The sequence below is a fragment of the Miniopterus natalensis genome, chromosome 1 (assembly GCF_054644295.1).
Source record: "Miniopterus natalensis isolate mMinNat1 chromosome 1, mMinNat1.hap1, whole genome shotgun sequence".
Lineage (NCBI taxonomy): Eukaryota > Metazoa > Chordata > Mammalia > Chiroptera > Miniopteridae > Miniopterus > Miniopterus natalensis.
This window is the reverse complement of record NC_142081.1, coordinates 84,907,143-84,924,041: the sequence shown is the minus strand read 5'-3', so window position 1 is coordinate 84,924,041 and position 16,899 is coordinate 84,907,143. Positions and strand designations below refer to the sequence as shown.

Here is a 16,899-nt window from a genome sequence, read left to right as displayed (position 1 = left end):
TGAACAAGAAGTGCTAACAGTAGGAGGCACTGGTAAGACACATGTTCTATAAAGTAGGAGATAATCTTTATGAAGATTCACTTTAGTAAAGATTTGGGGTGTACAGGGGTTGGGGTGAACCAGGACATTTCCAGATTAAAAGACAAACTGTTGCATTTTGCATCTCTTATCACAAAGGAAAAAGTACTTAACACTGCACGTAGAAGGAAAAGTAGCCCAAGGTGAGAATTTATATGAGCTCATGGCTGTGGTGAATAGGCTGATTGGCTGGGAAAGAGCCTGAAAGAAAAGCACTGAAAGATTGGAGACAGGGAGGTCTGGAGCAGAGGGATGCGGAAGAACACTGGAGGTAGTTATGATGATTTTTTTATGTGTCTTTGTAGCTTCTGTCATCAAGAGTTGGGTCTGTCTCCCCATTTCTTAAATCTGAGGCTATGTGACTTTGCCCAATAGGAAAACTACAAAAGGATTCAAGAGCAGGCTTTAAAAGTGCTTGGTCAATGGGGTTTGCCCTCTCTTGCTTCTAGAAACTCTTCTGCCACTATGGAAAAAGCCTGGCCTAGCCTCTTGGAGGATGGGAGCATGCGAAAGAGCTTCTGCCATCCCAGCTTTCCCAGCAACAGTCTAAATGCATGAGTGAGTTGTAACCCATCCACCATTCTTTTTGACATTGTTTCTATAAATGCTGACTCTGACTAATATGTAGCTTGTAGATAAACAGCATATTTAAGAATCCTAGGAACTAACTTCAGAAGATACAGACTTGGACCTTAAGTCATCCCAGTTCAGGAGATTTGCTGACCTTCAGCCATAGAACCAGGATGACAAAGACCTGGATGATGCATATGAGACCTCACTTGACCAGTTTCAAGATCCTTATCAGAATGGACTGTGCTGGTCTGCAAGTAGAGAACTTTCAACTCCCTCCCTTTGATTTCTTTGTTCTGCTTTCCCCCTCTGCTGTATAAAAACCTCTGCTTGCACTGAGGTGTGATATGGGCTTTGAACAACAGTCCCCCATCTTCTCAGGTGGCCGACACTTGAATAAATCTCTTTCCCTTTTACCAGCACCTGTCTCAGGAGTTTGGCTTTTGTGGCAGCAGGTGTCCACACCTTGATTTCAGTTACAATATGATACCAAGCACAGGAAAGGCATCCTAGCTAAGGCCCACTCAAATAACCAACTCATAGGATAGGATCAAGGACAAATAGATGTTTATTGTTAGAAATCACAATGTTTTGGGGTAGTTTGTCATGCAGAAAAGCTGGCTGATAATGTAGCTTTCTAGGTCTCACTCTGTAAAATTAAAAAAAAATTTTTCAATTACAGTTTACATTCAATATAATTTTTATTAGTTTCAGGTGTACAGCATATGGTTAGACAATCATGTACTTTACAAAAGTGAACACCAATATTTCCAGTACCCACCAGGCACCATACATATTTATTACAATATTATTAACTATATTCCCCATGGTGTACTTTACATCTCTGTGACTATTTTGTAACTACTAATTTGTACTTCTTAATCCCTTAATCTTTTTCACCCAGTCCTCCACACCTCCTTCCTCTGGCAACCATCCATTTTTTGTATCTATGAGTCTGTCTCCATTTTTTAAAATACATGTTTTTATTGATTTCAGAGAGAGGAAGGGAGAGGAAAGAGAGATAGAAACATCAATGATGAGAGAGAGTCATTGATGGGGCTGCCTCTTGCAAACCCCTGCTGGGGATCAAGCCGGCCACCTGGGTATGTGCCCTGGCCAGGAATTGAACCTCAATCTCCTGGATCCTAGGACAATGCTCAACCACTGAGCTACACTGGCTGGGTGAGTCTGTTTCCCTTTTGCTTGTTTATTTAATTTGTTCTTTAGCTTCTACATATAAGTGAAATCATATGGTATTTGTATTTCTCTGACTGACTTATTTCACTTAGCATAATACCCTCTAGGTCCTTCCATGGTGTCACAATGGTAAGATTTTTTTCTTTTTTGTGCCTGAGTAATTTGGCTTCATTCTTAATCTGTTACAGGATTTAAAGAAACTCTCTTGCCAAAGACTGGTTTCAGAGACTTGCTTCTAATTCACAAAAGTCAGATGTGAGGTTCCAAATTGAGTAATGCCCTTCTTCCAGCATACCTCCCTCCCTTTCCTACGATGGCATTAAGTCCCACACATCAGCCTTAGAGGTGAAAGTCTCCAGGGAAATATTATTCAAGGAAGAAATTTAAAGAAAAATACATTAGCTTAATATTTTCCAAATATTATTCTGATTATTAAAATTGGCAAGACACCAGGGAAACAGTTATCTTATGGACTACTGGTAGTAGAATAGATTATACAGACATTTTGGAAGGCAAATTGGCAGCATCAATAAAAAATTAATGTAAATCTACTATTTGTCTAAGCAATTCCATTACTTTTTATCAGTTTTAGATATGAAGAAACATGCATAAAGGTGTTAACTGCAAAGTTTTATTGACAAAAAAACTGAAAACAGAGAAATAGTAATGTAATGTCTATATTGTGGAACATTATGTAATAGTTAAAAAAATGAAGTAAACCTATTTGTACTGGCGAGGGAAGGTCTCCAAAATATAGTCTTTTAAAGTTTTTTTTATTCATTGATTGGACAGAGAGAGGAAGGAGAGAGACAGAGAGAGAAACATCAGTTCATCATTCCACTTTTTTTCTGCATTCCTTGGTTGATTCTTGTATGTGTATTGACCTGGGATCAAACCCAAAACCTTGGTGTATTGGGATAATGTTCTAACCAACTGAGCTACCTGGCCAGGGCTCTCCAAGATATATTCTTAAGTGAATATGTCAGTTAAAGAAATGCTTACTTCTACTACAGGTAAACACCAAAATCTCCGGGGCTTAAAATGGAAGGTTAATATTTTTCCTCATATAAAACATAATGGGCAGCCCAGCAGAGGGTAGTTCTGGTCCATGCAGTCATGCAGTACCTCAGGATGACAGAGACAGAGACTCATATTTCACCCACAGTGTTTCAGGTCCCCCCCCCCCCCCCCCGCCGCCTCCCCCAGGCAACAGATAGAAGAAACCAGAGGAATTCTCTGAGGAACTTTTCATTGGCCATTCCTACAAGTGACATTTATTATTCCTGCCCATATTTCATTGACCAAAATCCCATCACATGGTCACATCAAATTTGCAAGGTAGCTTGGAAATGTAGTCTAGTTATGAAGGAGGAAAATAAATTTGGTGAACAGCCTGTGCCACAAACAGTGTTAGAATTTATCCCAGTTTTTTACAGACTATCATCAAAGTCTGTGATTCTTTTAGAATGTTTTCCATCATCTCTGTGAGTAGTGTTGTACTTGCCCTCAAAGTTTGCTGGGATCTGATTCTAGTTATGGGTCTAGAGGCCATAGGAGGAAGAAGGGTGGGTTTTGAGGATAATGTGGAGTCTCCTTGTGAGAAAACCATCTCAGATGAGGACACTGCCAGGTCTTCATGCAAAAGGAAAATTTCTCTTCAGACTCAGGAAAGAGGCTGCTTTCCTCAACCAGGGTTCCACCCTACTCGGATTCTGTGAAATCACTGGGGTCACACTCTTTCCAAATCAGTTCCCTAACTTTAGTGTAAAAACAGGACCCACAGAAGCTGTGATTAAACATAGATTGTAATTTTGCAGTCCCTAGACTCAAACACTGAGGCTAGTTTTCACATTCACTGGTCTGGCAGCCACAAGAGACAGGAGGCCCCTTTAGGGCAGTCACAGAACCTCTTTGGTCCTCTGACCAGGGGGTTAGTGGACGGACCATCCCATGTGCTGAGCTGCCCATTTCCTTTGCTTCCTCTGCTGGGCAGTCAAAGCAACCAGCCCACTCACAATGCTCTCAGTCTTCGTTTCTAACATCCTGAAGTTCTTGTTACTCCAACACAGCAGTTTCCATTTTTCACAGCTTCAAATCTAACCAGATCAAAAACCTTATCCTAAAACCCTTTCTGGATATAAGACTCTAGCAGTCAAGGTTCAGTCAGGAAACAAATCATTCAGGTTACTTAAATTGAAAACATCTAATTCATGGATTTGGGGCTCACACAGCTGTTGGAAGGACAATGCTAGCACTTGGGAAATCAGAAAGTTCAGGTATCACAGGAAAATGCCAGTGATGACCTTAGCTGCCTGAAGCCCCCAAGCTCGTGATTCACAGGGGGCTGTCCAGAAATCATGTCCTACCTAACAACCACGGAGACCATCCGTGGCAGCCACTAATCTTCCTGCTTCTAAAGCTGTAATGGCCCCTGCTTTTCTTCCACCTTCCAAATCTCAAGCAAGGGCTAAACATTAATGGAAGCTGAACCAGAAATATGCTGCCAGGGGAGCCTGGGAAGAGCACTTTCCAGATTTCCTGCCCCCGAAATGCAAGGAAGAGCAGAGAAACAGGCAGAGATGGTGTTGGGATAACAATAGTCCACCTACGGGGGAAAGAGTTGTGGAACAGTATGCACAGAATAATGTCAGTCCTGGGAGAAGAAAACCCTCACGAGATAAATCTTTATTACACAGCTGAATAAATACACAGACAGAGCAGAGGTCTAGGAGGAAGCAAAGTGATTACTAGTGGATACTTTGTTGCTGATTGGTGTAATCTTAGGCAGACTTGAGTTTTATTCATTTTTTGGAAAGTTTTTTACAGTGAGAATATGTATTCGGAGAAGTAAAATCAGGTGGTAAAGGGTTGACGAGTGTAAGGTAAAAACTTGAGAGGGGCTGGATTAAGAAAACTTTAAAGTTTTTTAAAGGATGCAGGGTCTTGTGTATATTTATAGACTAAGGGAAGGAGCCAAAGATTCTGCAGAGGTTGGACACACAGAGAGGGAATGACTGGTGGAGCAAGACCCTGGTGGCCTGGAGAGAATGGGCTCTAGTTCAAGGTGGAGGTCAGAGCCATGGGGACTGAGGATAGACAGGCAAGAACAGGCGCTGTTGCAGGTAAACTGGGAGGAAAATGGGAAGCAAGCTGAGAGAAATTGGGCTCCATGGTCAGTAATTTCTCAGTGGAGAATAAGACAAGGCCCCCAAATGAGAGTGAAAGGGTCAGTGGGCAGTTATGGCCATTGTGGCCATTCGGAGTGGCGGTGTAACCTGACCCAGAATCTGCAGAGGGTGCTGAAGCGTGCTTTGGGGTGTGCCCATCCCAAGTAACTGGGTGGAGTGCTTTAGAGCTGAGCGTTTCAGGCGTGGTGCTTCTGAGAATGAGTAACCTCTCCCGTGGCATCATTATTGAGAGCAGGGTTTCTCAGCCTCAGCATTATTCGCATTTGGGGTCAGATAATTCTTTGTTGTTGGGGGGCTGCCTTGTGCACTGTAGGGTGCTTTGCTGCACCCCTGGCCTCCACCCACTAGATGCCTGTAGCACTCCACACAAACTAGTTATGACAACCAAAAGTATCTCGGCATTCCCAAATATCTCTTAAGGAGCAAAATCTCCTCTAGGTAAGAACCACTGATTTAGAGCTAGAGTTAGTGAGCACACGCCAGGGCCACTTCTCAGGAATGTGCAGGCTGGGAATGGCCTGCCCCGTCTGCCTTCATGGGGGTGGGAGAGCCTGGGAATTTGGGCAACATGTTCACAGGGAAGCCCCGCCCAGACTCTCAGTGCTGCCGGTACTGCAGGTACCAACAAGTTTGTAGGACAGGTGTTCTCCCCTTAAAGCCAAGAGTTGCCCAATTAGCCAAGCCTTCTCTTAAGTGACTTCTCACTGTTACCACCTTAGGAGAAAAAGAAAATTAAGTCAAAGGTATATATCATAATTTTCATCTAATTGTTGCCAGTGGAAGTGTGGTCCTTGCCATGTTGCAAGAAAAAGCATTTTCAGGGACTCACAAGGAAGGATGAGGTCTGGTGGTAAGATTGGAGTGCTCACAGCAAAATCAAAAGAGTGCCCCTCCTGAGTTCCCAATGTCCCATCTCTGTCTATCCCACCATGGAAAATCAGGGCTAGAAATAGGGCCAATGTCCAGAGATCCTGTGCCATATTAAAGCTTGGTCCAGTCCAGCATCCTGCTAGCTTAGCTTGTGTTCCCCCCTGTAATCCATGTCTGTGTTGCGGTATCCAGGCTCCTACCTGGAGCCTGCATTTGGAGTCCCTGCGGCTGTTGGCCACAGGACTGCTAAGGCCACGTGGCCATATGTAGAGAGAATGCACGAGTGAATGGGACAAGAGGGGGTCACTGGGTCACTGAGCGAGAGAGTGAACTTCTTTGTTGAGCTGGGTTTATTATATTATCATGGGCTTAGGAAGGATCAGGAACTTTCTCAAAACAACCAATCAGTCCTGCCGGCATGGCTCAGCGGTTGAGCATCAACCTATGATCGAGGAGATCGAGGTTCAATTCCCAGTCAGGGCACATGCGCAGGTTGTGGGCTCAATTGCTGGTAGGGGACTGCAGGAGGCAGCCAATCAATGGCTCATCATCGATGTTTCTCTCTCTCCCTCTCCCTTCCTCTCTCTGAAATCAATAAAGACATATTTTTTTTAAAAAAATAATCAACTTCCCAAGCCTTCACAGGGCTTCTGAAACAGGTCCACCACTGACCCAGGTGATCCCTTTTCCAGGAGATACTTGATAGGCTCTCCGGTCAAGCACCTCCCCCTGCACTATTTTGATTTCTGTTGCACAGGCGCTTACCTCCCTGTTCCTCCCCTCCACCCTGAAACCAGTACTGGAGGGGGAAGGAGGGGTGTTAATCCTTGGCCGGGCAATACTGTGATCTCTTGAAGTGTATGGAACTGTAGCTTCCTAGTGAGGCAAACAGGCTCAGTGTCCAATTCCCTTTGCTTTCTTCCTTTATTAGTAACTAGTTGACTACTAGTTGCTAGCGAACATCATGTTGCAAAATATTCCCCTTTCTCTTCAGGCATCTTCCTGTTCCTTTGTCTTCTCATTTGAGAATGTACTGACACCCACTACTTTTCAAGCATTATATCAATAATGCCTTTTCAGGCTGGATACTCAAATATAAAACAAAGCATGTGTACTTCCTTGAGGAGCTCGGAACTCTTATCAAAGAAAGAATGTGATAAAGAGTGATAAATATTAATGGACCCACACACCCAGTATCCCAAAAACACAGCAGAGGGCGAATGTCTGGAGGGAGGTGCAATCGGGAAGGCCTCTCAGGGGTGGTGATATTTTGGTTAACTCCGGTAGGATGCTTAGGTGCTCAGACCACCAAAACTGGAAGAGCATTCACGCAGGAGAATGGATTATGCAAACCTGTGAGTCATGACCACATGTGCTTGGAAGCTTTTGAAAAGAAGTAATCTGTAGAAGAAATGGGCTTAGGAAATAGGTTATGGAGGCAAAGGAAAGGCCCTTGGAGCTTAGAGGTGAGGAAGGTAAAGGTGAAGTGTGTGTGTGTGGGGGGGGAGGGGCACGAGTGATCCCAGGAGGGAGAACGTGCTGGGTCCTCCTCCTCCTAAGGCTTTTAAGCGTGAAGACTTTATGGGAGATCTCAGGGGAAGATCTCAATAGAATATTCAGCAGCTTTCCAGGTGTGTCCTTTCAGGGTCAAGGTCTCCACTGATTGGTCGGCACCAGGGCACGGGGTCATTATTCAATGCAGCTGGTCCTGAGGTCAGCCTTGGTGTCGCTGGTCTGGTTTTGCTGCTTTTATGGGTCTGGAGCCGAAATACAACTGAGGCCTGGATGTTATGTCTAGGGAGGAAAGGTCAGGGGGTCCAAACTGAATGACCCATCGTCCTTGCCCTGCTCATGTCTATCTAACTGCCTACCACAGATAGATACAGATTATATACTGTAGGCCTTGGGAAATTTATCAGATAGAACGCTTTTAGCTGCACTGACCTGATTAACAGTGGCTAAAACAATATAACCAGGATTGTTTTGGTGATTCATTGATGTCATCAGAATCCCAGTTGTCCCTCTTTAAGCCATGAGGTTGTCTGTGTTTATGTCTTTTTTCTTGGTCAGCTAATTAGCAACGACTTCAAGCATTATATATTTACCTAACAATATCTGAAGGCTGGAAGGTCTGCTTTTCTTTACGTGTTTCTGTTTTAAATTTTTATTAAAGTACAGTTGGCATACAATATTATATTACTTTCAGGTGTACAACATAATGATTTGACATTTATATATATTACAATGTTATCACCATAGTAAGTCTAGTAACTATCATCACCCTGCAAAGTTATTAGGTTATTACTGACATATTCCCTGTGCTGTACACTACACTCCTGTGGCTTATATAATTTATAAATGGAAGTGTGCACTTTTTAAAAAAATATATCTTTATTGATTTCAGAGAGAGGAAGGGAGAGGGAGAGAGAGACAGAAACATCAATGATGAAAGAGAGTCATTGATTGGCTGCCTCCTGCACGCCCCCTGCTGGGGATTGAGCTCAAAACCTGGTCATGTGACTTGACTGGGACTCAAACTTAATCTTCTGGATTATAGGTCGATGCTGCGCTGCTGAGTCATGCTGGCCAGGCGGATTTTAATTTTTTAAAAATTGATATTGGTATCATATACATTGACTTATTAATAATTAAGGCATTTTGTATACACAGTGTCTCAGCGTGGACAAAAACTTTTAGTACTGATTATTTGCTATAATGTTTTATACTTTCAAAAGTCTTTTCAAAATCAGAAAAATAGCAGCACACAGTTGAGTGTTTTCTTATAAAATACAATCTTAAAAAAAGTAACGATGATTGGTCTTTGTGGTTTCTAGTAATAAGTTTTCTTATTTTTTTTCACATAGCATAAAATATATCCCTTGGCAGGACTGCATTAAGATCCAGTAGTTTTTAAACAATGTTGCCAAATAACCCTACAAATCCCAATGCAGCAAAGGTCAACAATCTTCATAGTGCACGGATACCTCAATGAAATTTAAGCAGCTCCTTTTGGATATTTTCCCACTTTAATATAAAGCAGATTGTTACAGTTTTCTTAGTGTTTTCATTATGTGGCTTTAAAAATAAAGTTTTAATTTCTTCCACAGCTCACAGTTTTTTGATGAGACATTTTTTGGAAATCAAGTAGTTCAGGGATGTTTTGAATAACCAAATGCTCCTTAGTAGATGAAGTCTCTTAATGCAACTGTAATAAATAAGCATCTACATCCTTAGCTATATTATCAGTGTGTCCTGGAAGCAAAGTAAGATGGTTTTCTTGTTTCCACAAGCCACTTGTTTCTTTTTAAAATGTGAGTATTTTTATCATTTACAATTTCTGTTTTGGATGATAGTTCTGACCACTGCCTTTTTATGACAGCTTGGAGCCAGTTTAAACCAACTATTATATATTCTTCAAATTTGCTTTTAAGTAGTGACTTTACAGAGACAAGTCTACAATGCAGCCAAGTGAGATGTACTGTTTTTTAATTCCTGTAAACTATTGGTGAGTACAAGAAGGCAACCCACCCCCACTCCACAGTCTTCTGTCCTCACCAAATAAGCTTCAAGTTCACTTATTCTTCTCTTTTTCCAGAAAGTTAAAGCTACAGTCAACCTCAAATTCCTGCTGACAAAAACTTGGGCCATTGTGTTATAGTCCTGGGAAACCTCGGGGAAAAAACACCAAAAAATCAAAACTCTGTATTTTGATGATGGGATTTCTGTGAAAAGCCAGAATCACTAGAGTTAAGCAAATACGTTCAACTATCATGGTGTAACTTTTCAGGCAGATGGCCTGCACAGGCCAGTTTCTTTTCTTTATTTGCCATGTCACAGCCCCAACTTCTATGGGACTGTTTCTTTTTATAACAAGGACTTGGGAAAGGATGATGAACTTACTTTCTGTGATACATCATCTTACATAGTTTATCCGGGCTATTCACAGCTTGTCCAACTGCACTATTTATGTAACTAGCCAACTGTTTTGTAGATTTCTTAATTTCCTTCATATTCTTATTAGTGAAATTAAAGATTCTTTTTCTAGGAAGATCAATGAAACGATCCTCAATATTATTACAAAAGTTTCATTTTTTAACATTGTAGGTTTCAGATGTCATAATCTCTTGAATACTGGCACCACAGCCTAGCTCTGGCACTGATGAACTGCACCTGGAAGCCCAGAGTGTCCCCTGGGCTCCTGTGTGAACCCCACTCAGGGTCATTCAAATGTGTCTGTTTGCAATTTATTTTTAAGAGATTTTTAAATTGATTTTTAGAGAGAGAGGAAGGGAAACGGAGAGACAGTAACACTGATGTGAGAGAGAAACATTGATAGGCTGCCTCCTGCACGCCCCCTACCGGCGATTGAGCCTGAAACCTGGGCATGTGCTCTGACCAGGAATTGAACAGGCAACCTGTCAGTGCACTGGCAGACGCCCAACCAACTGAGCCACATGGGCCAGGGCTGCAACTTATTTTAATAGAAAAATAAATTAGTGGTGTGGTCAGTTTCTTGTCCCCTGAAGACAAATGTGATTGGTGTGTTTAATTTCATTAACCACAATGCAACTGACAAGAAAAATGTATAAAATCAACTTTATACAGCTTAAACACTGGCATTTGAAACAAATCATTATTGCATTTGCTGTCAAACTGGGAACTCTAAAATCTGAGGAAAAAATATATTATAGATGTTTTTATAAACCTTTGCAAATGCACTGATAAAATAATTTATAATCATTTGAAAACATGGCTGGGTCCTGGTGAATATGTTCTCCCCTCTATCCCTATTATCCCATGCACATTTTACATACTGACCCCTGTGCCATTCCTGACCCTAAACCATCATCTTTCAGGGTGAGACAGGGGAGGCTGTCTTTAAACAAACTGGATGAGCATGGGATCACTTTTTCATTCTGGCCTGACCCTGCTCTTGAATATCTGTTGCTGTGACAGACTCATCTGAAATATGTGTCCAGTTAGAGAGGACCCCAGAGGCTGGTGCTGCCCAGCCCTGAGTGCACCCAGCCTCCCCTCCAGTTCCCCAGAGGAGAGGAGGGCTTCATAAACATGCAGGGCCGCCCTGGCCAGTATGGTTCAATTGGTTGGGCATCCAATGGTGCACTGAAAGGTTGCTGGTTCAATTCCCTGTCAGGGCACATGCCAGGGTTGTGGGCTGGATCCTTGGTAGGGGGCGTGCAGAAGGCAGCTTATGGATGTTTCTCTCTCTCCCTCTCCCTCCCCCCTCCTCTCGCTCAAATGTGGCTGTCTGCAATTTATTTTATTTATTAAAAAATATTCACACAAAACCCCCCACCAAAAACATGCAGGGTCACCTTTGCTCTGCTCACCTCCAAACCCCTGCTCAGGAAGCTGGAGAACCAGTGACCTGGAACACATGCTTTCTGAAACTGCAGTGAAGATCCTGCAAAATAAACCTGGTTAGGAAATTTACCAGACTGGCGTTGCTTCTCAGTGCATAACACACTTCCAGGAGGGACGTAAGTCTTCAGTCTGCACCCTATCTGACCATCTATCTGTCTCTTGGTTCTGAGATGCGCTGTGAGGACACCTGAGTTGTGCTGCTGTGCAGAGTAGAGGCTGCTAGCTCTTCCCCTGTAAAAGGGCAAAGACACAGGGCTCAGCCTTTTTCCCTGCTGCCACTATCCCTGTGCAGGCGCCTTGGACATCTTCTAGGGCCTCCAGCTCCTTTCCCAGCCCCAGGTGGTGCATTACCCTCAAAGGGCCTGCTTTGAGGCCTGGGACTAGGGATGCTTCCTGAAGATGAGGGAGGAGAGGGGTTCCCAGGTGGGTTTCTTATGGAATTCTCAGAAATGTCCTAGGGCACTTCTGGCCACCTTAAGTACTATCCCCTCTCAACTACCCTCCCCAGCCACGACCCCCCCCATTCCCAACTGGCACCCTCTAGATTGTACCCTCACGCCAACCCCCACACCCCCGCCCACCTCCCTTGCCTTTGGCGCCAGCACTTGGGCCCCCAGCGCGTCCCCGCCCCCCGACCCCCACACCCTGCCAGCCCCGGGCCCCCCCAAGGTTGGCGCGGGAACTTGGGCCTGGGCATGTCCACTTGTGGCCCAGCGCGCCGCCCACCCCACTCCACCGGACTCCACTCCTGGTGGTGCCCGCTGACGTGCACCCGCGAGTTTCCCGCTGTGCGCCCCCTGCCTCTGCCCCTCTCCTAGCCTTCGGCGCCCGCACCTGAGTCCCCAGCGAGTCCACGCGCCCGCGCCCCCCGTGGCTGGAGCAGACGCCTTGACCAGAGAGGTTCCACGCGCCGCTTGGCCGCTGAGCGCCCCACCTCGTCGCCCCGCACCCCACCACGCCCGGCCGTTGACGTCGGTACCGCGGCCGGAGCGCGTCCGCGGGCCCCTCGCCCGCCCCGCCCCGCGCCGCCCTCGGCGCCGGCTTGCGGGGCCCTGGGCACCGGGAGCTGCGCAGGGGGCGGCCGACGGGCCGGGAGCGCGGGCCCGGTGCTGGGTGAGGGGCGCTGAGCTTGAGAACACTGCCCTGCGCTTGGTGCAGACACCCGAAGGCCAGTACCAGCAGCTGCGCGTGAAGGCGGCAGCAGAGGGCGAGCGGAGGCGACCCCAGCTGGGCCAGCCTGGGGGCGGGGCTGAGAGCTGCGCGCGAGCCGCTGGCTGGCCGTGGGGTGCCCGTGGCGTCCGTGTCCTCAGTTCTGTGCCTGCCTTCGCTGGCCCAGGGCAGCTGGGCGGGCGCCCTGCTTGGGCTACAAGGACATGCGGGAGCTGTCCCTGATGGTGCCAGGCGAGGCGGGGACGCCGGCCCCCGCCGCCGCGTGTGCGCCGGGGCGTGAGGCGCGGGGAGGCTGACTAGGAGAACCGGCGCCGGGGAGGGCGTGTCGGAGCCGCGGACTGACGGGCGGTGCGAGGCGTGCGGTGCCCGGGGGAACGGCTGCAGCGAGCCCCGCGGGCCCCGCCTTCCCCGCCTTCCCGGCCTCGCGCGCCCGCCCGCCCCTCCTGCTGTGCGCTTCTCCCTGCGCTTGGAGCCGGCACCAGGTTGTCCCCAGGTCGGGTCTGCTGGTTGTTCGGTGGTGAGCAACCAGTGCTTCAGCTCCCCAACCTCTGGCGAGCTTTGGTCAGATCATTTAACCTTGGTTTTATTGCCATTATCAGTAAATATGGGGCTAAAGTAGATTATTATTTCTATACCCTCTAGCTATAAAATTTTGTGGTAATCGAATGTGAAATTTGGGGAGCATTACTGAAGTTTTCCAGAGTTGTACATTAACTAACCATACATCAGTTTCACTCTGCTCTTATGTTGGGGTAAATTTTGGTTCATATATTTTATGAATACCATCACTTTTCTGATACCCCCAGGATCTTAAAAAAAAAAAAAAAAAGAATTGCAAAAGGCAATGGGGGAATGAATGGCTTAATGCAGAAAGAGAAAAGCTTCCTGTTTGTTACTGAAGCACAATGTCACATCTAAATCTGGATGTGTAATGGGAAACCCAGGTGGGAAAGACAGAAGAGGAAACATTTTGTGTCTTTGTCTTTTTATTTCTCTGTCTTTGCTAGACTAATGCCAGGAGTGGAGTGGGGGAAGTGGGAGGGGGGATGTTAGGGAGCAAAGAGTGGATGTGAATGAGAGCACAAAAGTAAGAAAGCCCTTTTGTTTTAAATATGTTTTTGATTTTTTTTTAGAGAGAAAGAGAGGAAGGGAGAGGTATAGAGAAATAGAAACATCAATGGGCTGCCTCCTGCACAGCCCCCTACCGGGATGGAGCCCGAAACCTGGCCATGTGCCCTGACTGGGAATCAATGTGACCTCTTGGTTCATGGGTTGCCACTCAACCACTGAGCCACACAGGCTAGGCAAGAAAGCCCTTTCAAAATCTTGAAAAACCCTGCTTTACTGAAACAGTAATGAAGCAGAATACCCGTAATGATAAAATTAAAGTAAACAGAAAACTGTTTTTGTTGATTAAAGTCATGACAATTAAACTAAGTGCCAAATTAATGAAAACACAAAACATCTTTTTAATGTGTAAAGTAATACCAGTTATTTTTAATATCAAGCTTTCATTTAAAATTGAAGAAAAAAACAGCACAAAATGGAAATAACAGAAAACACTTATACTGCTGCTGATGATGACAGCAATGGATTATTTCAGCAAAGAAAGAGTGGACAAACTGGTGAGGAACGAAGATTCTGATAGGTAACCCGATAGCAATACTTAACAGTAGGTAATTGTTATTTTCCTATAAAATGAATTCCAATTTGAGCTAATAGTCATGATTAACAAGTTTTATATTTTTACTACAGATATTCAACCTTGCCTGGTAATCAGAAAAATGCAAATTAACAAACAATGAGATACCATTTTTTGAAGTCATAATAATATTTTATTTAAAAAAATAACAAGTTGGCAAATGAAAGGAAAAAGGCATTCTCATACACAGTTTTTTGTTTGTTTGTTTGTTTTTAAATATATCTTTATTGATTTCATAGAGAGGGACAGAGAGATAGAAACATCAATGATGAGAGAGTCATTGATCAGCTGCCTCCTGCACACCCCCTACAGGGAACTGAGCCTGCAACCCAAGCACACCCCTGACTGGGGATTGAGCCTGCAACCCGGGCATGTGCCCTGACCAGGAATCGAACCCCAATCTCCTGGATCCTGGGTTGACGCTCAACTGCTGAGCCACACTGGACCGGGCCTCATACACTGTTGATAGATGAAATTGGTACATCTTTTTCAAAGGGTAATTTAGCAGGATGTTTCAAAATTTTAAATGTGTCATTCTTTTATTCCAACAGCTTCACTTCTAGAGCTAGATCCTACAGGAAAACATGACTTGTATAAACACACACACACATTCTAAGAACATTTATTATATATTATTATGTATATAAGACATATAACAGGTCATTATACGTACTATATAAGAATATGACAGATATTAAGGACATATATGCATTAAGGGTATTTATATAAATATGTTACATATATACATATGTAGGGTGACCCAAAAATGTATACACACACTTTGAATAATTATAAAGGCAGTGTTAAAATACATTTCATTTTCAAAATTGAGCTATCGGCTATTAAAGTGTGTAACATTTTTGGGGGGCACCCTGTATATGTTAAGGACATTTATTATAGTATTGCATACCAAAAAGTTGGAGGTAGTCTAAATACCTATCAATAAGGAAATAGTTACACACATAAAATAGTGTGCAGCCACTGGTAAACATGAGGTTAGGTCTGGTCTATAGTATACTGATTGTTTCACAATTGAAGTTTATTTAAAGAATGTAGTTTGATGTCATGTCCTAAGCAAATTTTGTTAGAATACTTTTAATATCTGCTGAGTTATAAAAGGGAATTACATGCTACACTGGCACTCTACTTTGTTACCATCAAAACTGCTAGTTATTACATTCTTGTGTTTTGTTCCTAATACAAGACTGCTCAAATGTTGGACTCTCAAATTAATGTGAAAGCCAAGGGATTTCTCAAGGCAATTTGTTCCATACCTTCTATAAAAATTTTAGTATAATGAGTAAACCTATTAAAACACAACAAGGCATCAGTCTGCTAAATCAGGGGTTGACAGACCTTTTCTGTGAAGGGCCAGATAGTCATTATTATAGACTTTGTGGGCCATCAAATCTCTGATATCTGTCATGGACAATAGGTAAATGAATGGGTGTGGCTGTGTTCCAAAAAAACTTTATTTATGAAAACAGGCACTGGGCTGGATTTTGCCTGCAGGCAGTGTTTGCCCCTGCGCTATAAACCAAGGTGTTGCCAATGTAGTGAATCCTCTTTTTAAAGGTATGCTGCATGCATGCCTTTATCTTTCCTTTTAAACAGAGCATATCTCGGTATGCAGCACTCCAAATTTGTCAACAGTGACTTCATATTATACAATTTACAAAAATTCAGTTTATAAAGTGAGAATATTATCTGCATGTTTCTCCCTTTGTTCCTGTTATGCCATTTTAATATGACTAAATACTTTGTATATTTGAGTCATAGTGTAAAATATTCTAGAGTTTGGATGATTTTCATCAAGCAGGAAATCCTTCTGTGGTCTTTGTAAACATGAGAAAAATTATAATTATTTTATATATAATATATATGTAGAAAAATTTTATGGGATCTTTTAGTTGTATAATTTTGTGAATTTAATACCTGGCCTGGCATATAGTGCCACATGTATGTAATTTAAAAACTTTTAAGTACTGCAAAAATACTGCATAATAATTATGAAAGGATTGAATACTAAAGCTAAGCAAGAAGAAAATTAGATTATCCACAATCATGCCATTTAGCTACGAAGCCCTTAAAAGAACTATCTATACTTACTGATTCTCATTTCCCTTCCATGCACTCTTGAACCCACCCTAGTAATTTTCAGTTCCACATCTTCTCCAAAATTGTTTTTCTCATGGTTACCTCTGGTTTTCTTTTTTTTCCCCTTTTTATTGAATTTATTGGGGTGACACCGGTTAAGAAAATTATACAGGTTTCAGGTGCACAGTTTCACAACACATCATCTATACACTGTGTTGTGTGTTCACCACCCCAAGTCAAGTCTCCTTCCATCCCCATTTATAGCCCCTATACCCTCCTCCACCCCCCCAATCCCCCCTTCCCCTCATGTAGTCACCACACTGTTGTCCACATCCATGAGATTTTTCTTTTTTCCCCCTTTTTGCTCAATCCCTCCCTCCACCCCCACCACTGGTTTTCACTTTAATAAGTCTAGATGTAATTTCCTAGACCTCATTTTGCATAATTTATCAGCAATATTTGACCCAATGGAAAACTCAGCCTTCCAAAGCACTTTCTTCATTTGGCTTTCAGGACTTTTAGTTTTCAGTTGGGGAAATACACTTATCTGGTTCCCCCCCTGCTGGTCTAGTCCATTCATCTCAATCCGTTTTCCTTGTTTCTCCTCATCACCCAGCTTTTACACATTTAAGTGTCCCAGGA

General features: G+C 43.6%; 1 long non-coding RNA gene and 1 pseudogene across 1 annotated transcript; both read right to left on the bottom strand.

Moving 5' to 3' along the window:
• Nucleotides 1–1,195: 1,195 nt before the first annotated feature.
• On the bottom strand, nt 1,196–12,199 carry LOC148094249 (uncharacterized). Its single transcript, XR_015714251.1, has 3 exons — nt 12,123–12,199; nt 11,255–11,328; nt 1,196–1,297 (listed from the first exon to the last, which is right to left on the bottom strand). It is a non-coding gene; the product is annotated as an uncharacterized LOC148094249 (long non-coding RNA).
• On the bottom strand, nt 8,481–10,181 carry LOC107536125 (KATNB1-like protein 1 pseudogene; annotated as a pseudogene).
• Nucleotides 12,200–16,899: the final 4,700 nt, after the last annotated feature.